Genomic DNA, 18,614 nt, shown 5'->3' on the forward strand with positions numbered 1-18,614 from the left:
TTTCCTTTTTGCAGCACAATGAAATGTTACTAACCATGATCAATTTCTGTCTTGAAAACAATTTTTTTATTTTCAATAACATCTTTTTCAGACAGAGGCAAGGAACTGGAATGGGCACCTGCATTGCTACCAGTTATGCCAACCTCTTCATGGGGCGGTGGGAGCAGCATGTGTCCTAGGCTTACAAACAATATACCGGCCATATAAAAATTTGGTTGCGTTATATTGATGATCTTTTCATTGTGTGGGAGGCTAGCCACTAACAAGCAGCTAATTTCATCTCCTCCCTTAACATGAATGATCTTAATCTAAGATTTGAAGGCAATATCAGTGAGACTTGTATTGAGTTTCTGGATATACAGGTTGCAGTGGTTAATAGTCAAATCACATCCAGATTATTCCGCAAACAAACTGCAGGTAATACTTTACTCCATGCGGACAGTGATCGTTCCAAGATGTTGATCCAGTGTATCCCATATGGTGAGTTCCTCCGAGCTCGGAAGAACTGCAGCTCTGATATTGATTTCAACAAAGAATGTGAATGTATGGTAACCAGATTTAAAGACCGTGGTTATACAGACAAGATTATTCTAAAAGCACGTGACAGAGCAGCCAGTTTAAGACGTGAAGAGATGCTAGCTCCCAAGGGTGAGGTTACTAATGCTAGTGATAACATCATTAGGTATGATACGACCTATAACACGACCTCACAAGACCTGAAATGGTGTCCGGGGAGACACTGGAAGATTTTAAAAACAGAACTTACTTTGAATGAAGTGTTAGCTGAATATCCCAACATTTCATACAGGAAAGGTAATTCATACAGGATAGGCTGGGTGCCAATGAGATCTTGCTTACCAGACAAACAGACTCTGGCACACAAGGATTCTTTACTTGCATGTCTTGCAAGGCATGCAAGTTTAGTATGAATGTTAAAAAGGCCTACTACCCAGTTACGGAAACTGAGAGTGATAGAGAAACACCTAACTTGTCTCTCAGATTTCTGTGTCTAAGTGCTGACGTGTCCAGGCTCTAAGCATTATGTGGGTAGCACTATGTTTCCAGCTAAGAAATACATTCTAGAGCACATGTGGGCTATCCAGAATAAAGATAAGGTGTATCCGGTGGCACGCCACTTTGAAGAACAACATAAGAGTAACCGCAACCTGTTGCGTTTCTTTGTTATTGATCGTGCCCCTCAGACCATGGGGGGGGGGGGGGGGGGGGGGCGACAGGATACGCAGGCTACGACAACTGGAATCCGAATATATTTTGGAGTTAGATACCAGAGCCCCTCAAGGTTTGAATTCCGAAGAGGAATTATCTTGGTTTCTGGGTGATTGATCTTGTATAATATATGCATCTTGCCAGTCCCTTTCTTTCCCTTCAAGCTGTTAACTTGTTCTGGTACTGTATTAATTGAGGGTTGGTTTATATTTAATAGAGAAGATTTGATTTGTCACTATTTAATAGACGAAACTGCCAACTTCGTGCCCTGTTGTGATTAGGTTTAAAACATGTAATTTTAATTTTCCAATTTCACTTTGAGTATTTTCACAATTTTTCACCTTTACAGTAATAGCTTTTTGTATAGAATAGAGCACCAGTCATAAGGACCATATTGTGATTCATTGTTTATGCCTTTTATTTCAGGTGAAGAATCAGAATATGCCCCTGAGCACAACTGTGGTATTCCTTTGAACTATTGAATTGATGTCAATTTTGTGATTTATGGAATTTAATGTATATGCTCAAACTACTATGGACATAACTTCATACCCTAGACTAGAGCTACATACTGATTATTTAAAGATATATTTTTTGGCCCACTGGGGCTTGATTGATAAAGGATTTTTTAATGCCACGCAACATCCCTGGCATTAGACCACTTGGGCATTATTGTTTACTATGTTGCTGCTATTCTCTCATGTATAATTGTGCATGCCTGTTTATATTAGGGCTTACGTTAAATTTCCTAAGGTCAGTGTTAAATTTCCTAAGGTAATTGGATATCCAGGGCATTAGCCCACTTGGGCATTATTGTGCAGCATGTGTACATTTTTTTGCATCTGCCAACATTTGAATTTTTGCATACATCTTATTTCGTGCTGTTTTTGACATTTACTGCATTAGACACTGGATGCACTCGTATAATATATTATATTATAGAGATGCAGCCATAATAGCCTTACCGATCATGAAATACGAGCATGTATTATTCATTTTGATGATATTGGGGAACGGTATGTGATATTGGCAATTTTAAAATTTTATGTAGTAATTGTGTAATTCTGAATGCGAGGATGATCACGAAATATGAACGTACGCTACCTATTGCGATGTAATTTGATATCGGCTCATGACATTTGTAATTTTGAATTTATTGTAACAATTTGATTGTCAATCCGGCTCCATTACAGTAAGTTTACATACATAGTTGTATGTTGAGTGCTCCTAATACGGCATAGAACCACTAAAAAATGGCCGATTCCTTATATGTGAAATGGTGCTAGTCCTCTTTTTTTGTTAGTCCGTAATTTGTGATGCTTTATTCACATACTCACGTTACACGTAATTATAAGTGTTTCTAAAACAGTGTAAATCCACCCGTGATCAAGGTGTTTACGCCGAAACGCGTTGGGTTTTTCGGCTTGATACCGTCAATAAACTTACCCCAAGCACATTTGGATTGTGCCTTAATTTTTGCGGCAAGGAGTACGCGCTTGCAACTTGTTGCGCAGTGAGCTGGAGAATATATATATATATATGTGTGTATATATATATTTATATATATATGTGCACACATTTACAAGACTATGTTTACTCCACATAAAGGCATATATTCACAAGACGCCTAGGGGGTACTTATTTACAAGGCCGTGCAAAAACCAGGACAGGTCAGATATAGTCGTAAGATTAATGGCTTTAGTCTTACTTTTATTTCTGGCCTGTTCCGGTTTTTGCTTCTCAAAATATGGTCACCATAAACCCTTTTAACCATAAACCGCCCTCTATTTTTGCAGCTTTGTATAGGGCGAACACTGGGCGCTTTACATGAGAACGGGTTACGTAACACAAGAAAAAACACATTTTTAGGCACATGGAGATTAAGTCCCGGGGTCTGTTGGGCCGACGCCTAAACTGAAATCTGTTTTTCACATTTCCAGAGTCGACCGATCTGGCCGTAGTGAACCACCTCTCGGCTCTCAGTCCCGCGCTCCCTATACCGCACCTCTACTTTTCTGTAAATCATGTAGAGAAGGTTTTAAAACACGGCATTCGCGGCTTCGATTGTTTAAAAAGTGCGCCAGCATGAAACTTTGAGTCCAGACTCCAGGAAAATAATTACTAATGTCAAAGTTTGGGCCAATCGGACCCGTCTTCCCTTACTCGAGCCTGCAAAAAGCTGCAGCCAATGAGAGATAGCTTTAAGTGAACCAACCAGATTCGCGCCTGCACTGACAGCACAACTGAAGGCAAAAACATTGGAAACTCTATTTTCCGTAGACTAGAGCCATCCGACCTGTACGTGCGTCATGCGCGCGACGCCTCCTGTGCTCCTCGCGAAAACCGTAGACCTGTCACTCTTGTTGCCTGGTGTACATAGGTGTTGATCGATCTGTTTAGTCTTCTGCCGTCAACTTACAACCCGCCTCCGACTAGTGCAGCCGCCGGGACGGTGAGTCCGCCCCCCCACTTCCACCAACACCTGCATTTTTACGTGATTGTGCTCCGCACTCGTTACTTTTGGGGGCTGGGGGTGCCGAGCACCCTTTCAGCGCCCAACGCAGCTTAAGCTTTAGAGTTTTTGCCGTTTAAAAAAAACCTTTGCAGGGGCGGCCAACAACACTGGCTGACCTGAGGGTCTTGGCACATCCCATTTCAATGCACTGAGAAAGAAGGAACTTAAGGTCTCCTTTTACTGAGGTTTTTTTTGGGGGGGGGGGGGGGGGGTCTGTCTGCATGGGTATTTTTGGGATGGTGAGCAAGCGTTGTCCTAGGCAGCTCTTTGTTGTCTGCCTGACATTTGTAATAATTCTTCCGTAATACTCAGGGAAGCAGGGCAAAATATCACCAGTGAAGTGTGGCCATCATTGTGCAGAGTAATTGTATCCTTTCTGCGTCTTTGACATAGATAGTTAACACCAGAAATGCTGCTGTGAGTGTCATAAGTAAAAGCGAGCAGAGCGTTCTAACTGCTAGTGAGTGCCATCTGTGAGAGAGTCCCGGAGCCGACTCCTGGGCCTGCAGGAACAGTCGACAAGCAGGTACGGGACAGAGGGTTCATTTACTGGGACCAGGTAGCTAGCCAACTTTCCTACACGCTTCCTGTGTTTACATCTCTGCTCACACTATCCTAGCGTTCAGGCACCAGTTACAGGTTAGTCTTCCTTGTTATTACAGGCAGTACAAATGGCTGTCTCATTGTTTCCCCTTGTGCAGGTACCTTTCTTGCCCTGATACTTCTCCTCTCATACAGCCCACTCCTTTAACCCTCACTCAGCAGCAGCCCATTATTTTTACTCTCAAAATATCCTCGATTGCGGCACCCACCCAACTCGGCTTCACACTACTCATATTCACAGAAAACCCATCACCCCCAACTCACAAGGACCCTGCCCCTCTCAAGATATACACGCTCAAATGTGCCACACTGTAGTAAGGTAATTTGGTGTATACCTTTTATGTTCATTTGTTTTTGAACATTCGAGTATGAGATGTTTTTTATTGCCTGATATACAAATATTTTGGTGAAGTACAACTACTGTAGCATTTTAGAGGTAGCCAGTCACTTCATAACAGGAAAAGGAAAACACTTTTACAATTATTCATTTCTATTTTGGCACAATTAACAGTTATATAGCATGTGTGCTTTAAACTAATTGAATATATCTGCTCTACAAGCATTCTTGCCTGCTAAAGGGGAACCTTTTATGTGATGGCAACAGTGGAAAGGATATTTCTGGAACTATATTTCAACATTTGATTAAGATGACTTTACACCAGAAAATAAAAATAAAATCTTGTTATGTGTAGAACCCAGAGGGTTAAAAACATATAACAACATTTAAAAGACGTTAGGCAGATCTTGATGCACATTTGTCATCAGTAATGTAGGTGGCCATCGATAGAGATACATTTTTCCAGCGCAAGCAAAGATAAGTGAAAGGGTGGATGAGTATGTTTCAGCACCTAAACATTTGGCCATTACCAGCCGTTTTGGTGCACTACAAGAAGAGTTTATACGTGACCAAATCATTATGCTTACCAGCAATCCTAACATACAGGATACGTTGTGGGCCACTGGCAAAGCTTCATTGAAAGGCGTAATTGTTTTAGTAAAAAAAGCGGAATTAACCAACAGGTGTGCTAAAGCTGTGATTGATGAGTTACAGAATGCTAAACAAATTAACATAATTAAAGTTGCTAAGAAAGTTTAAAGTAATTATTTCACTAAGGTCCCACACAATACCAGATTGATTTTTTTTTAAAAATCATTTTTATTGAGGTTTTGTATTTTGTCTTTGGTGTGAGATTCTGGTTACATCCAGCCATGTACAATAAAGAGGAAAACGAAAATAGGCAGTTGTCATGTTACAACAATGGAAAAAGAAATAATGAATGAATATATATATATTACCTACTGGCGGTCGCCAGTAGGTAGGTATAGTTAGGTAACTTCTGTGAAACCTATGGTTTTTTCAGTGAATATATATATATATATATATATATATATATATATATATATATATATATATATAATTATCTACTGGCGGTCGCCAGTAGATAGTTATAGTTAGGACCGTGTTTCCATAGGAAATCCGCAACATTCTATTTAGAATAACTTTGGCGCCGATTGACGAATCCTCGCAAAATTTTCAAAATAGGCTGGGCGCTCCGCTCCTTCCCTGAAAGTCTCGGGGGGGATTCGTCAAGCGGGGGCTGAGAAAAAAGGGGGGTCCCAAAACGCGTTTTCCCCATGCATTTTTCCATAGGACCTTTAGTCCAAGCTACAGCCCGAACGGCTGAACAGAATTACTTGAAATTTGGCAGAGAGGTAGTCCTCAGGTCAGGGATGTGCCTTTTGTAGGTCTGGTGTAAATCTGTTCAGTATTTCCTGAGAAAATAGCATCTAAATCAATATATATATCTGTAAGCGCGCACCGTGCGCGTACGGTAAAACTTACCGTACGCGCACGCTGCCGTGCGCGATTCTGATTGGTTGTCAGATCTTAGTAAACATTCGAATCGGTCGAAACCAGGAAGTGTCGGCCGCCATTTTGTCTCTCGCAGTCTGAGGGGGTGAAAAACAAAGGTGGAGAACGTGAAAAGGGGGCAGGGTGGACAGTTCCTGACCCCCTAGCCTTAGTCAGGGGGTCCCAGAAGTACCCCCAAGGGCCAAAATTTCCTTTAATTTTTTTGCGAAAAAGCGCGGAGTACGCGTAGCGTGCGCGTATGGTAGAAACGGAAAAATTCCGCGAACTGCGTAACGTGGGCGCGCGCACGGTACGGTACGCGCACGGTGAAAAACCTTAAAAAAAAATAAAAAATAAATACATAACTTAGCATTTAAAAAACCTTGCAAATTCACTTAAAAAAACCATAGGTTTCACACATGTTATAGTTAGCTGGACATTTCACTCGTGAAAAACCATTGAAATTCCCCCGTTATAGTTAGTGCAGGCAACTATAACTCACGCCACCGCAATCCTCTGCTGATGACGTCAGATATTACATCACTGATGACATATGTGTCTTTCTGAAAAGAAAATATTTGTAATATATGTATAGCTAAAAATTAATGGAAGAAGACATGGGTAAATAAGTGTCTAAATACAGTGATGTAATATCTGACGTCATCAGCAGAGGATTGCGGTCGCGTGAGTTATAGTTGCCTGCACTAACTATAACGGGGGAATTTCAATGGTTTTTCACAAGTGAAATGTCCAGCTAACTATAACATGTGTGAAACCTATGGTTTTTAAGTGAATATATATATATATACACGGCAAGTGGGCAAGTATCAATGAACATTGTCAAATACACATATCATGCAGTTGCTTAACTTCTTGGTTCAAGTTATGAGTTCCTTAACATACATCCGTGTGGACTTAGTGACGTTAGGATCCAAACTTAAGCATCGCAAATACTCTGTAGAAATGAATGTAATATAAAAGGAAGGAAGGAAATACACCTCTATTGGCAACAGGGGGAGCTAAGGAAACTTGGAAAAATACGAAATGGGGGAGCTGGGGAGGGACACGAGCAAGGTCCACAGGTAAATAGACAGGAGAGAGGAGTTGGATATGGGCTAGGGACACAGCACAGGGTAAAATGAGGTGGCAGCTATATACAGTACCATTAACTCAAAAAAAGAAATGGAAGAGAATGCTAATTCGTCAGAACCACGGAAATGTTATTAATGTGCCAGTTTAGAACATTTTACATTTTTTAAGAAATGTTCTGCCAAGAGTCAAAAAGGGTCAATATGTGGTGTTCTGGGTCATTATGCAAGGGTTTGTAAAATAAAAATAAAAGGTAAGGTACCATTATAAAATGTATTTCAAGAGGAAGATAATTCCGTTTCTGATCAGCGAGAGGAGGATACAGATGCTAGTGGTGTTTTTTGTATTGAATACAATATTTTAAATGTTGAATATGCAATAAGGAAAAAGTGAGTTGAGTGTTGGAGGGGAAATGGTAAAGGACGTTTGCCCATTCTGGTTCACCGTTTACCATTATCAATGAGGATGTTTGGAAAGATTTGTAAAAGTGCTTGGGAAACGTTTGGAACAAGTGGGTGTGAAAGCAAGAAGTTATACTGGTGAGAGTATTCATCTAATTGGATTAAGATCCCTGAAATTTGTATAAGGGCTATGTGCAAATCATATGTTTCAAAGAAAGGTCTTTCTGTACTGGGCTGGTCTGATCAGGGTGATTCGGGAGTAATACAGGATCCTAATAGCTCAGTACCTATATTGACTGTGAGAAGGTGGCCTGATATATGCTGTCAATTAGTTCTAGTGGGCACCTTGTATCAGTCCAAACAACCCCTTATGGTGATAGGTTAAAGACAACCTTTATTGAAAGCTATCCTAGTGGTAGCTAAGGAGAGCAGCCTTCAGGCTAAATCTTGAAGGAATGTAAAGCAGCTTGTTTTACCAGACTATAATCTCTTGAATGATCAAATGAAAGGACAACCACACCAGGTATATATTTAAAATATGTGTATTTAGGTTAACACACACCCCTCTAGTCTCTTTATGAGACTGGAGTTCGAAGTACTTAAGTTACAAGATAGCAATCATCAGTAATAGCACAAATACACGTTTGGGCCCTAGGGGTGTACCAAACCATATACCAAACAAGTGGTATAAGAACCACGACTGAACTAGACACAAGGCCTAGAGCCTGTAGAATCGCTGGGACCCCAAGAAACCACCCAAGGTAGTGACACAGGGGACCCACGGGGACAGTATGCAGTGTGTAAACACAACCGCGGGTTCCCGTAATCTTCTATGGGCAATGTCGCGGTTGGAAATTTAAAGATTAGGGACACTTTTAATCGAGTCAGGACCAAACCCTTTTGGACTTAAGAAGTTCTAGGGCTAGCACCCATGGGAGCAACGGAGTACTCGAGTTACCTCACCCAGGGAAGCTGAGTGCATAGGTGTCTTTTGGTGTCGGGTCGCATCGTCAATTTCAATGGGAGCCTGCAAAGAACTGCTGCTGCCGTGAAGGAGAGTGTCCGAAGAAATCCAAACCTGGACCTAGGATGGAAGAAACGTGAAAGCAGATGGGACAGAGTCTGGGTCACTAGCCAGTGACCAAGGGCAGGATTCGAGCTGTCCCACGAAGTCTGTCGAGTGCTGCGGTGTCGGCGACCAGATTGGACCCAACAAGCCTTGGCAACGGCAAGTCACAGGAATTCAGAGAAAGGACTGCGGTGCAGTCCAGCAAGGTCTGAGGGATTCACCCAGCGAGGGTAAGTCAGGGCACGTCTGGAGCAACCAGGAAAGCCCAAGTAGAAAAGGAGTTGCCTTCGTGGGGACCTGCTAGCCAACGGGCTAGTGATCACGAAGGAGCCTCAAGCGGTCACACTTGAAGCTGGCCCACGGGTCACTCGTAGAGTGGAGGCCAACAATCTTCGGTGCAGGAGGTGCTCAAGGCTGGGGCTACTCGGAGCCCAAAGCACAACTTCGAGGAGGACCAGGAAGATAGTGTTGCTGCAAAAGTTCACGTGTCCAGGGGTCACGGTTCCACGTCACCCACGATAGCCACGGGCCTCAGCTTTGCTGTGGACTCAGGGTAGCCTCAGGGAAGTCTGGAAATCCACCTCTGGTGATGCAAAGACTTCGGCGTCCGGCGGGAGCTTCAGCGATGCAGACCGGTCAGTTGCTTCTTTGGTGCCTGCCAAGCAGGGGAGTCACTCCTTGACCCCAAGGGAGATTTCTTCAGTCTTCTAGTCAGGATAGAATGTCGAAGGTCCAGGATATATGTTGCAGAGTTTCGTCCAGGGTAATCTAAAGTCCTAGGGACTGGATTCCTATACTTATAGTAAGTTTAGGGGATGGACTAACTCTAAGGACCCACCTATGGGTGGGCTTGGAAAGAGGGGTGGTTACACCCATTTCCTTTGTCCAGTTTCACGTCAGAGCAGGGACAGGTAGCCCCTGCAACCGGTTTGAACTGGGCTTTGCACAGGGACAGCAAACGTGCCCCCAGTGCAAGACTTCAAAGCACCAGAGAGTGCTCCCGCCCAGCCCCAATACACATCTGCCTGTCTGGGGAGGTGGTCACACCTCCCTTCGACAGGAAACCTATTGTCCAGGCCTCCCCTGCCGGAATTTCGGTCAGCAGCAGGAGGCCAGACCGGTGTCTGTGGCAGAGGCATCCATTTTGTGATAATGCAAAAAGGTACAGAGTTCCTCTAACGAAGACAAGAAGGGGGAGAAAAAAAATGTATTGTCATATGTCAAGGGAAAAAGTGGGCCTGGCTGTCAGTGAAGCAGGTCGAAACAGGAAGGGGGGGAAATCCCTTATTGGAACTAGGGCTCTCACACACCCAGCAAGCTAGGTGTCATGCTTCATCATTTGAGCCTGCCCCTCGTCAGGTCGGCGCTGCAATACCTGACGGGCACCCAATATTGGGGCTCTTTGGCGGGGATCTTTTGTTCCTGCCGATGGGTGCAGTGGGGGTAAGGGGCCCTAGTGTGTGTAGATGTGAGTGATAAGTGTGTGAATATAAAATAGGTACTGTTAGTCCACAAGTAAAGTTTTTATTATAGTGGTAAACAGCCTAAGTAAAAAAAGGAGTTGAGGTGGGTATTGAAACTAGTGGTTATGTAATTAGTTGTGCAGATTTTATATTCACACACTTGCCCCTGCCATTGCTCCCCATGAAAGTACCAACACAACTTCTAACCATCACACTCCTGGAAGTGTGACAATGCAGACTATTCCAGGCCCCCAAAGCTGTAACGATAGCTTGGGCAGCAGGTATTAGTCATTTTAATGTATATTAAATTAGTAAATAACTGTTGTTGGACTCCTCTTGAAATCAAACAGTGCCATTTGTAGCAGACTGTCATAAGTGCCGGTGTCCACAATTAAGCGCCGGTGTCCAACGCTGGAACCCCCTGGCTCAAATTAAGCCCTGGGTCTGATGAATGTCAGAAAGCATTTACAAAACCTAAAGCAGAAATTAGTACCATTTTTGAAAGGGGTTGATCCTGCATGTAAAATTTGTATTACAACTGATGCTAGTTAAAAGGACTTAGGAGCAGTGTTATCTGAATATGATGTGAACAAAAATGAGTAGGTAGTAGCATTTGCTTCACATGCGTTGTCGTCTGCAAAGGAGAAATATTCAGTCATTGAAAGAAAGACTCGTGTGTGTGTGTGTGTGGGATCTCACTCATTTTCGCCAATGTGTGGGGTTATCATGTTGTACTGAGAACTGATCACAAACCATTACCAAAATAATTCAATACTACTGATTTGCAGAAAGCATCACCCAGATTAGCAAGAATGTCTATCAAACCTTTGGGGTTCAATCATGATATCCTCTACATACTGGGTATTAAAGACAGTTGTTGATTTCCTAAGTCGGATGCCTTTACCTTTAAAGGATAAAGGTGGACAATATTTGGTTGAATGGTGTCTGTATTTGTGGAGGGAATGTATGGTATTAATTTCAATGAATGGGAAGAACTAATGGCCAAAGACAAAAGTACGCAAAAGGTTTTGATGTTTATGAACAATGAATGGCCAGAGAAATGAGTTGAGTGAAGAAAAGGTTTGTTTTTAGGATGTGTAAAATGTGTACATCTGGTGAGGTTTAGGAGGAAGATATCAAAATTGTGTCACGAAGGACATCTTGGTATCACAAAGACCAAGCAAAGAATCAAAATGTGTACTGGTGGCCAGGCTTGGATGGTGACTGTTGAAGAGTTAGTTAGAGAATGTTGGAATGCAGTAGGCCTGACAAATGTCAGAAAGCTTCCCATTTCCCCCTTTTGCCAATTTCTTGCCCAAATATGCCATGGAATAGGACTGGCACAGATATAATGGGTCCAATAGAGGATGAAGTCACAGATCAAAAATATGTCATTGTGGTTATGGATTATTTTTCAAAATGGTCCAAGATTGAAATTGTGAGAAAGTCAGATAGTGAGTGTTCTGCAATTTCTGGACAAGATATTCATGAGATAGGGATTGTCATAATGTCTTGTTTCTGATAATGGACCGTAAATTGCTTCTGAGAAATGTACGTTTTTTTTTCAAGAGCAATGGTATCATTCTCATAACTACCTCAGCATACCATCCTGAAGGAATAGGTTTAGTGGAACGCTTTAACCTTGTAATCAAAGGTTCCATACAGCTAGCTATAAGTAGTAAATTGACTGAGATTATGAAGATGATGTGGGCTTACACTATAACACCTAGTAATAGTACAGATCAGAGTCCGATTTGTTTTCCTGAGGGGTCATAAACCTATTAGTAAAGATTTGGCCTGGTTATCTGTATCCTTACAGGCTGAATGTTCTTCCAGAGAATGTAAGAAAGAAATTAGCCTTAGCTAAGCAAGCCTATAAGGATTGGTGTGACAAAAAAACAGTGGGTGGAAATTGGTCCTGTTGGAATTGTTGAAGGTAAAGGGAGAGAGAGGAAAGTACTTAAAGGGGAAAGTACGTTATCTGAGCCCTAAAAGGTATGCACATTTTTAGGTAATTCAGCTTTGTTAAGTGATGGCAAGATATGACATTTACGTAGATTGGCTAAATGTAAATATGGAATAGATGAAGGGATGGTGGAACAACAAAACTGATATTGGCTGGAGGATGTGGATGATACTGGAGTTAGGAATGAGAACGTAACTTCCTTAAATGTGAGGAGTAATGATTATATGAATGGTGAAGAAAATCTGGGGGTTTGATCTATGTTTCATCATCAAATATGTTTGGGAGGTATGTTAGAGTTGTAAATAAACCAAAGAGTGCTAAAGATTTTATATGTACATAGTTGTTTATAAAAGTAGTGTGAGGTATGTATTCAAAGTAAAGATAGTAAATTGTTGTAATGTAAATAGTTGCTCATATAATTATTTCTTTCCTTCACCCTGGCGCCCCTAAATATTTTGGTGACACTGTAGGTTGTTTTATGCCTTTCAGTATGTTTGGCTGGCACCTTTTGTCTCTTTGACAGTTTGCGCCCTCCATCTGCCTTTACCCACCCACAACCTACAATTTAGGTCATGCCTGAGGATTAGTAACTCTCTACCTGCATTCAGGTTCACATGTAAGAACTACCTCACTACCAGGAAATCAAAGACGGCATTCCAGCCTAACTCCACCGGGTGCTACATTTGCTCTTCTAGCACTAAGATCTACTGCAAAGCACAGTAAAGGCTACCAGTAAAGCAAAAGCACCAACTAAGTTGTGGTCTCTCAAGGAAACTCTTTGTATAAGGATATGTCCAGTGTGGACAGGCTCACTGGTGATCCTCTCCACAGCAACTGTGGTTTGATTAAACTATCATTCCTACTAGTTCTTATGTATCGTTTTCTATAACAAACAAACTAACAACATTTCTTGTTAAGATGCAGTTTGAAACTACACATATGAAATTAAAAAAAAGAGTGCCACTTGTTTTACAGATCCTCTTCGTAGAAGATGTATCCATTATACTGTGTGCTTATCTGTAAAAAAGATCTATAAAATGACAGCAGCTAACCACATTCACTGTGAGTTTTCACTCAAAATGCTGGCCTCTCTTGGTGAACAAAAGGTTTTCGGCGGTAGTCATTAGCTGAATAATTATTGCATGACAATTAGATGAGTACTTTGTATGTAGAGAGCTCGGACGCCACTCAAAACAAACCTTAGAGTGCAGCTGAGAGGAAACAAGTGCAGAAGCACTGCTTTATTGTGTTCTATGAAATACAAGTTTGTAGGGCAGCACAAATAGAGTGGTACATTCACGACAGAGTCAATTCTATCAATCCTGAGCTAAAACTCTTGGCAAAGAGCTAAAACGAGGAGAAAGCACCTGTAGCTAGCAGTAAAGGCAGGAGAACCAAGCCCCCCGGAGCCCACTCTCAACTACTGCTGGACCACAGACGATGCAGGAAGCGCTGTACACCGGGAGCTGGTGGGTTAAGCTTTGGGAGACGCTGTCCCAATGTTCAAGCACATCACTACCTCCCTTCCCGCAGCCCAACCCCTACAACTCTTGCACACCTCAGTGAAGGGATATTATGTTTGTGTGTTTGTTTTCCTGAGCATTTTGTTGTTGATAGAAGGTGAAATATATATTTCTTATGTTCATTCCTATTTGTAACATACAGTTTGTGGTCACATTGAGCAAGAGGTTCTGTTGAGTGAGAGCTGTTCTGTCAGGATAGTGGGCTAATATTGAAATGATGGTGTGCATTTGCAAAGGCAGGGGAAATCCTGAAAGTCTACAACACTATTGTAAAGCCCACCTGTGCCGCACTAGTGGGGATGGAGTTTGTCTGTTGCACTTGACTCTGGATTGGCACACACTGACCAGCAGGCGACCTGTGACACTTCAGTGTCTGGGTCACATCCCTCCAGCTACACGAATGTAGGCAATAAACTTCCACTGTCTGTGGAGCTATCCTCCCCTCCATCCTGTGCTAAGCTAAACCAGGGTCATCCAAATGGATCCCACTTCACTTTGGTAATTAATACTATGAGGCAAACCTTAAGGGTAAACCTCAGAAGACCTACGCTTCAACCTTTGTATTATCATCTGCTTTTTAATGTTTGTATTGTTTACCCTGCATCTATTACTTTGCTTTTATCTTGAGATTACCGCTTCATTCAAACATAGCCTAAAGGTTTCAGTATTAACCTATGTAGGCGTCCCACCATTACTTTATGCTTCCAGCTCAAGCGGATCTGCTGTCCTTGCTGAAGCGGTGGTCTTGCAGTTGCCTGGCAAGAGATAGACTATTCATCTGATTCTAGGCCTTTTCAAAATGTACCAAAGGTAGCACTATCTTACTTGCAAATAATGTTTCTTTCTACAGTTTTGCATCTTCAGTGTGCATGCTATTAGAAGTCTACTTTACGTACTTCCGTTCCTAAAACCTGCATGAAAAGCTTGACCTTTCAAATGTTTCATCTCCTTGTCTTCAAATGACCGTCTCCTTACTTTCCACCCTGTGTATGCTTCCTGTCCCTGAGTATAACCTGCCTCAATTTTTGCATATTTGTATTAATCTCTGTTATTGTATTTTTGCTAATCTGCTACTCATCTCAAAGATTACAACCTGTCTTTCTTTAAAAATCATAACCTGCTATACCATATCCCACCAACCATCTGCAAGAACTCACATACCCCCCACTAATGATCACAACTAACCACTACTAATTTAATCCACCACAAAGGCACTGGGGTAAATGTATGAAATGGTCTCCTTGAGCACACAAGACTAACTTCTATAACCACTGAATTAACTACTAACTTTGGGTTCTGGAGAAGGGTGCTGCCTGGCGTAAAACGATTCAGTGCCTCGTCAGGGGTAGTAAAGTGTTATATAAATGTGTTTAACAATTAATCATTTACATCTCCTGATTTATGCAGCTGTGGTTGCAGTTATCTTAAGGAATCCTTGCTTGTGTCCAAAGCTACAAATTAGTAAAAGCTACCACAGACAGGCTGATGTTCAACTCTTAAGAATGTGCAGCATGGAAATATAGATGCAACCAAGAGATTATGCATCTCATCTAATACTGAACGTATTAACTCCAAACATATTGGTATAAACATTAATAGTGCTCTGTTTGTTTCCAGGTGACTACAGATTACCTGAATGAGGCAATAGAACAGTCGTGCACCAATATAGTTTTCTACCCGGAAATCCTGTCAGTGCAGGAGCATGAACCTGCAGTACCCTCGCCTAGTACTGGTGACAAAGTTAAGCTACTGCTCTGTCTCTGGTAAGTATACCAGCAGGCCAGCTGAGGCTGGGGATTGTTAGTGGTGCTAGTCATCGAGGGTGCTGGATCTTGGGCCATTTGTAACTTCAGAGCTTAAAATCTATTTAAAGGCATTGTGGTATTCTAGCTTTCTTGTGGTGTTGACCTAAATACAAACAGTTGGGTGTTGGTAGGGTAATTGTAGCTGTCAAAGTTTAAGCCATCAAGTGTTAAATGTATTACATTTTGTCAATACAATTTGAGGGAATTAATGTTTGCTTTAAGTTCCTTCCAGAATTTTTAAATGTTATTATCTATTCAATTTGAATGTTATTTTGCTGGGATATTTGAATACTCATTTCAATAATCGCACAATAATAACTTTTGTGAGCAAGTGAGAAAAGTCTATTTTTTATGCAATAGAAGGAACTTTAGGAAGGCTCAGAAAAGGAACACATTGTTCTGTGTGTTACATGTCAGTGTTTTAAATGGAATAGTCTAAATCCTGTTGCACACAAATTTTGTATGCCCAACTTTTGAAATTGCATCTCTTAAACCACTGTAAACAGAAACAGAAGATTATTATAAACTATATGTTACTAAGCCTTTCGGTAGTTAAGAAGACCACATTAAAAGATATTCCTCTTTCGAAGTAGATAACCTGACTAAAAATGAAAGGCAGGCCTTACATACACCAAAAGATTATAAAACCATTGTCATAAAGGAGGTTGATCAAGTGGGTTTCAATTGTCATTATGGATAGGGCTGACAACATTAGGCAAATTGACACATAATTAACCATACACAGGCATATGCATATGAAAAGGTCAAGGCTGACTACGTTAATACCATAACAAAGTACAATGCTACTAAGCTTACAGAATGGAAACAACTGGAATGCATCTCATTATGATAGATCCTAGATTCCCAGCAATATATGCATTACCTAAAATACATAAGCCAGGTTCTTCCCGACCTGCCAGATCATTCATTGCAGGCGTTTTTTCTCCTCTGAGAAAAGTTCGGAACGTGTAGATCATTTTCTATATACCTTAGTTGTCAATCTGCTATTTTACAACCAAGATACTAAGGACATTCTTAGCAAATTGACTGAAGTACAATGGACAATGGTATGGGACTAGGTATCTTAGATGTTTGCTCATTGTATGCCGCCATAACAGCTACATATGGCAGAAAAGCAAAAACCTTTTATTCAATAGACTAGCTACTCTACTTGCACATACTCAGATGCTAACCAGAATGTTTTTGCTAATTCTGGAGAAGGGTTTTCACGGGGAACAACCTTTACAACGCAACTGTTACAACGCACTACACTTACAACGCATTTTTTACAACGCATAATCCATTACAACGCACTACACTTACAACGCATTTTTTACAACGCATAATCCATTACAACGCACTACACTTACAACGCATGACACTACAACGCATTTTTTAAAACTACCTTTACAACGCATACCATTACAACGCCTACCATTACAACGCATAATATTACACTACACTATCCAACACTTACCCTACTGTTGCACCCCCTGGAGTTAGAATAGTAATTTTTACCCCTATACTATCCAACACTTACCCTACTGTTGCACCCCCTGGAGTTAGAATAGTAATTTTTACCCCTATACTATCCAACACTTACCCTACTGTTGCACCCCCTGGAGTTAGAATAGTAATTTTTACCCCTATACTATCCAACACTTACCCTACTGTTGCACCCCCTGGAGTTAGAATAGTAATTTTTACCCCTATACTATCCAACACTTACCCTACTGTTGCACCCCCTGGAGTTAGAATAGTAATTTTTACCCCTATACTATCCAACACTTACCCTACTGTTGCACCCCCTGGAGTTAGAATAGCAATTTGTACCCCTATACTATCCAACACTTACCGTACTGTTGCACCCCCTGGAGTTAGAATAGCAATTTTTACCCCTATACTATCCAACACTTACCCTACTGTTGCACCCCCTGGAGTTAGAATAGTAATTTTTACCCCTATACTATCCAACACTTACCCTACTGTTGCACCCCCTGGAGTTAGAATAGCAATTTTTACCCCTATACTATCCAACACCTACCCTACTGTTGCACCCCCTGGAGTTAGAATAGCAATTTTTACCCCTATACTATCCAACACTTACCCTACTGTTGCACCCCCTGGAGTTAGAATAGCAATTTTTACCCCTATACTATCCAACACTTACCCTACTGTTGCACCCCCTGGAGTTAGAATAGTAATTTTTACCCCTATACTATCCAACACTTACCCTACTGTTGCACCCCCTGGAGTTAGAATAGTAATTTGTACCCCTATACTATCCAACACTTACCCTACTGTTGCACCCCCTGGAGTTAGAATAGTAATTTTTACCCCTATACTATCCAACACTTACCCTACTGTTGCACCCCCTGGAGTTAGATTAGTAATTTTTACCCCTATACTATCCAACATTTACCCTACTGTTGCACCCCCTGGAGTTAGATTAGTAATTTTTACCCCTATACTATCTAATACTTACCTTAAATGCAATTTAATATTATGCGTTGTAATGGTATGCGTTGTAAAGGTAGTTTTTAAAAATGCGTTGTAGTGTCATGCGTTGTAAGTGTAGTGCGTTGTAATGGATTATGCAATGTAAAAAATGCGTTGTAAGTGCATGCGTTGTAAAAGTGTGCGTTGTAACGTCATACATCCGGTTTTCACATATGAACAATGATGGTAAAAATAAAAATGGAGCAGCTATGAGAACTAATTTTTACTCCATTGTACGCCAGTATTTACATGGACTAGTCTCAGAAGAGCAACATATTTAGAACCACTTCTTCTTATACACTTATACACTTAGTACATACTATACTGGGGCAGCTACATAGATGATGTGAGTAATAATCTATAAACTGGCAATGTAACGCTCTGTGACCTTTTATCTTAATAGTAACAATTACAGCATCACATTGCAACATAGTGAATCTTCCCTTGAACATTTAGATGTTACACCAAAATAGCTAGTACATTTTACAGGAAACCAACATCCTGGAACTGTATATTACGTGCTAATTGTGCACATCCTAACTAAAAGAGATCTATGTTTATCTGAAAACAAACAGCAAAATAAAAAGACCAACAGAAATTCC

The 18,614-nt window shown here is 41.2% G+C and overlaps 1 protein-coding gene across 1 annotated transcript in view; it reads left to right on the forward strand.

Annotated features, from left to right (window-relative positions):
- The first annotated feature begins 3,536 nt into the window (after positions 1 to 3,536).
- The window catches only part of FBXL4 (F-box and leucine rich repeat protein 4), a 224,141-nt gene continuing 209,063 nt past the window's right edge, over positions 3,537 to 18,614 (forward strand). Inside the window, exons 1-2 of the mRNA XM_085611122.1 lie at positions 3,537 to 3,679; positions 15,326 to 15,471. The gene's annotated coding sequence lies outside the window, so the exon portion shown is untranslated. The remainder of the gene's footprint in view (positions 3,680 to 15,325; positions 15,472 to 18,614) is intronic.

This window comes from Triturus cristatus, chromosome 6 (assembly GCF_964204655.1).
Source record: "Triturus cristatus chromosome 6, aTriCri1.1, whole genome shotgun sequence".
NCBI lineage: Eukaryota > Metazoa > Chordata > Amphibia > Caudata > Salamandridae > Triturus > Triturus cristatus.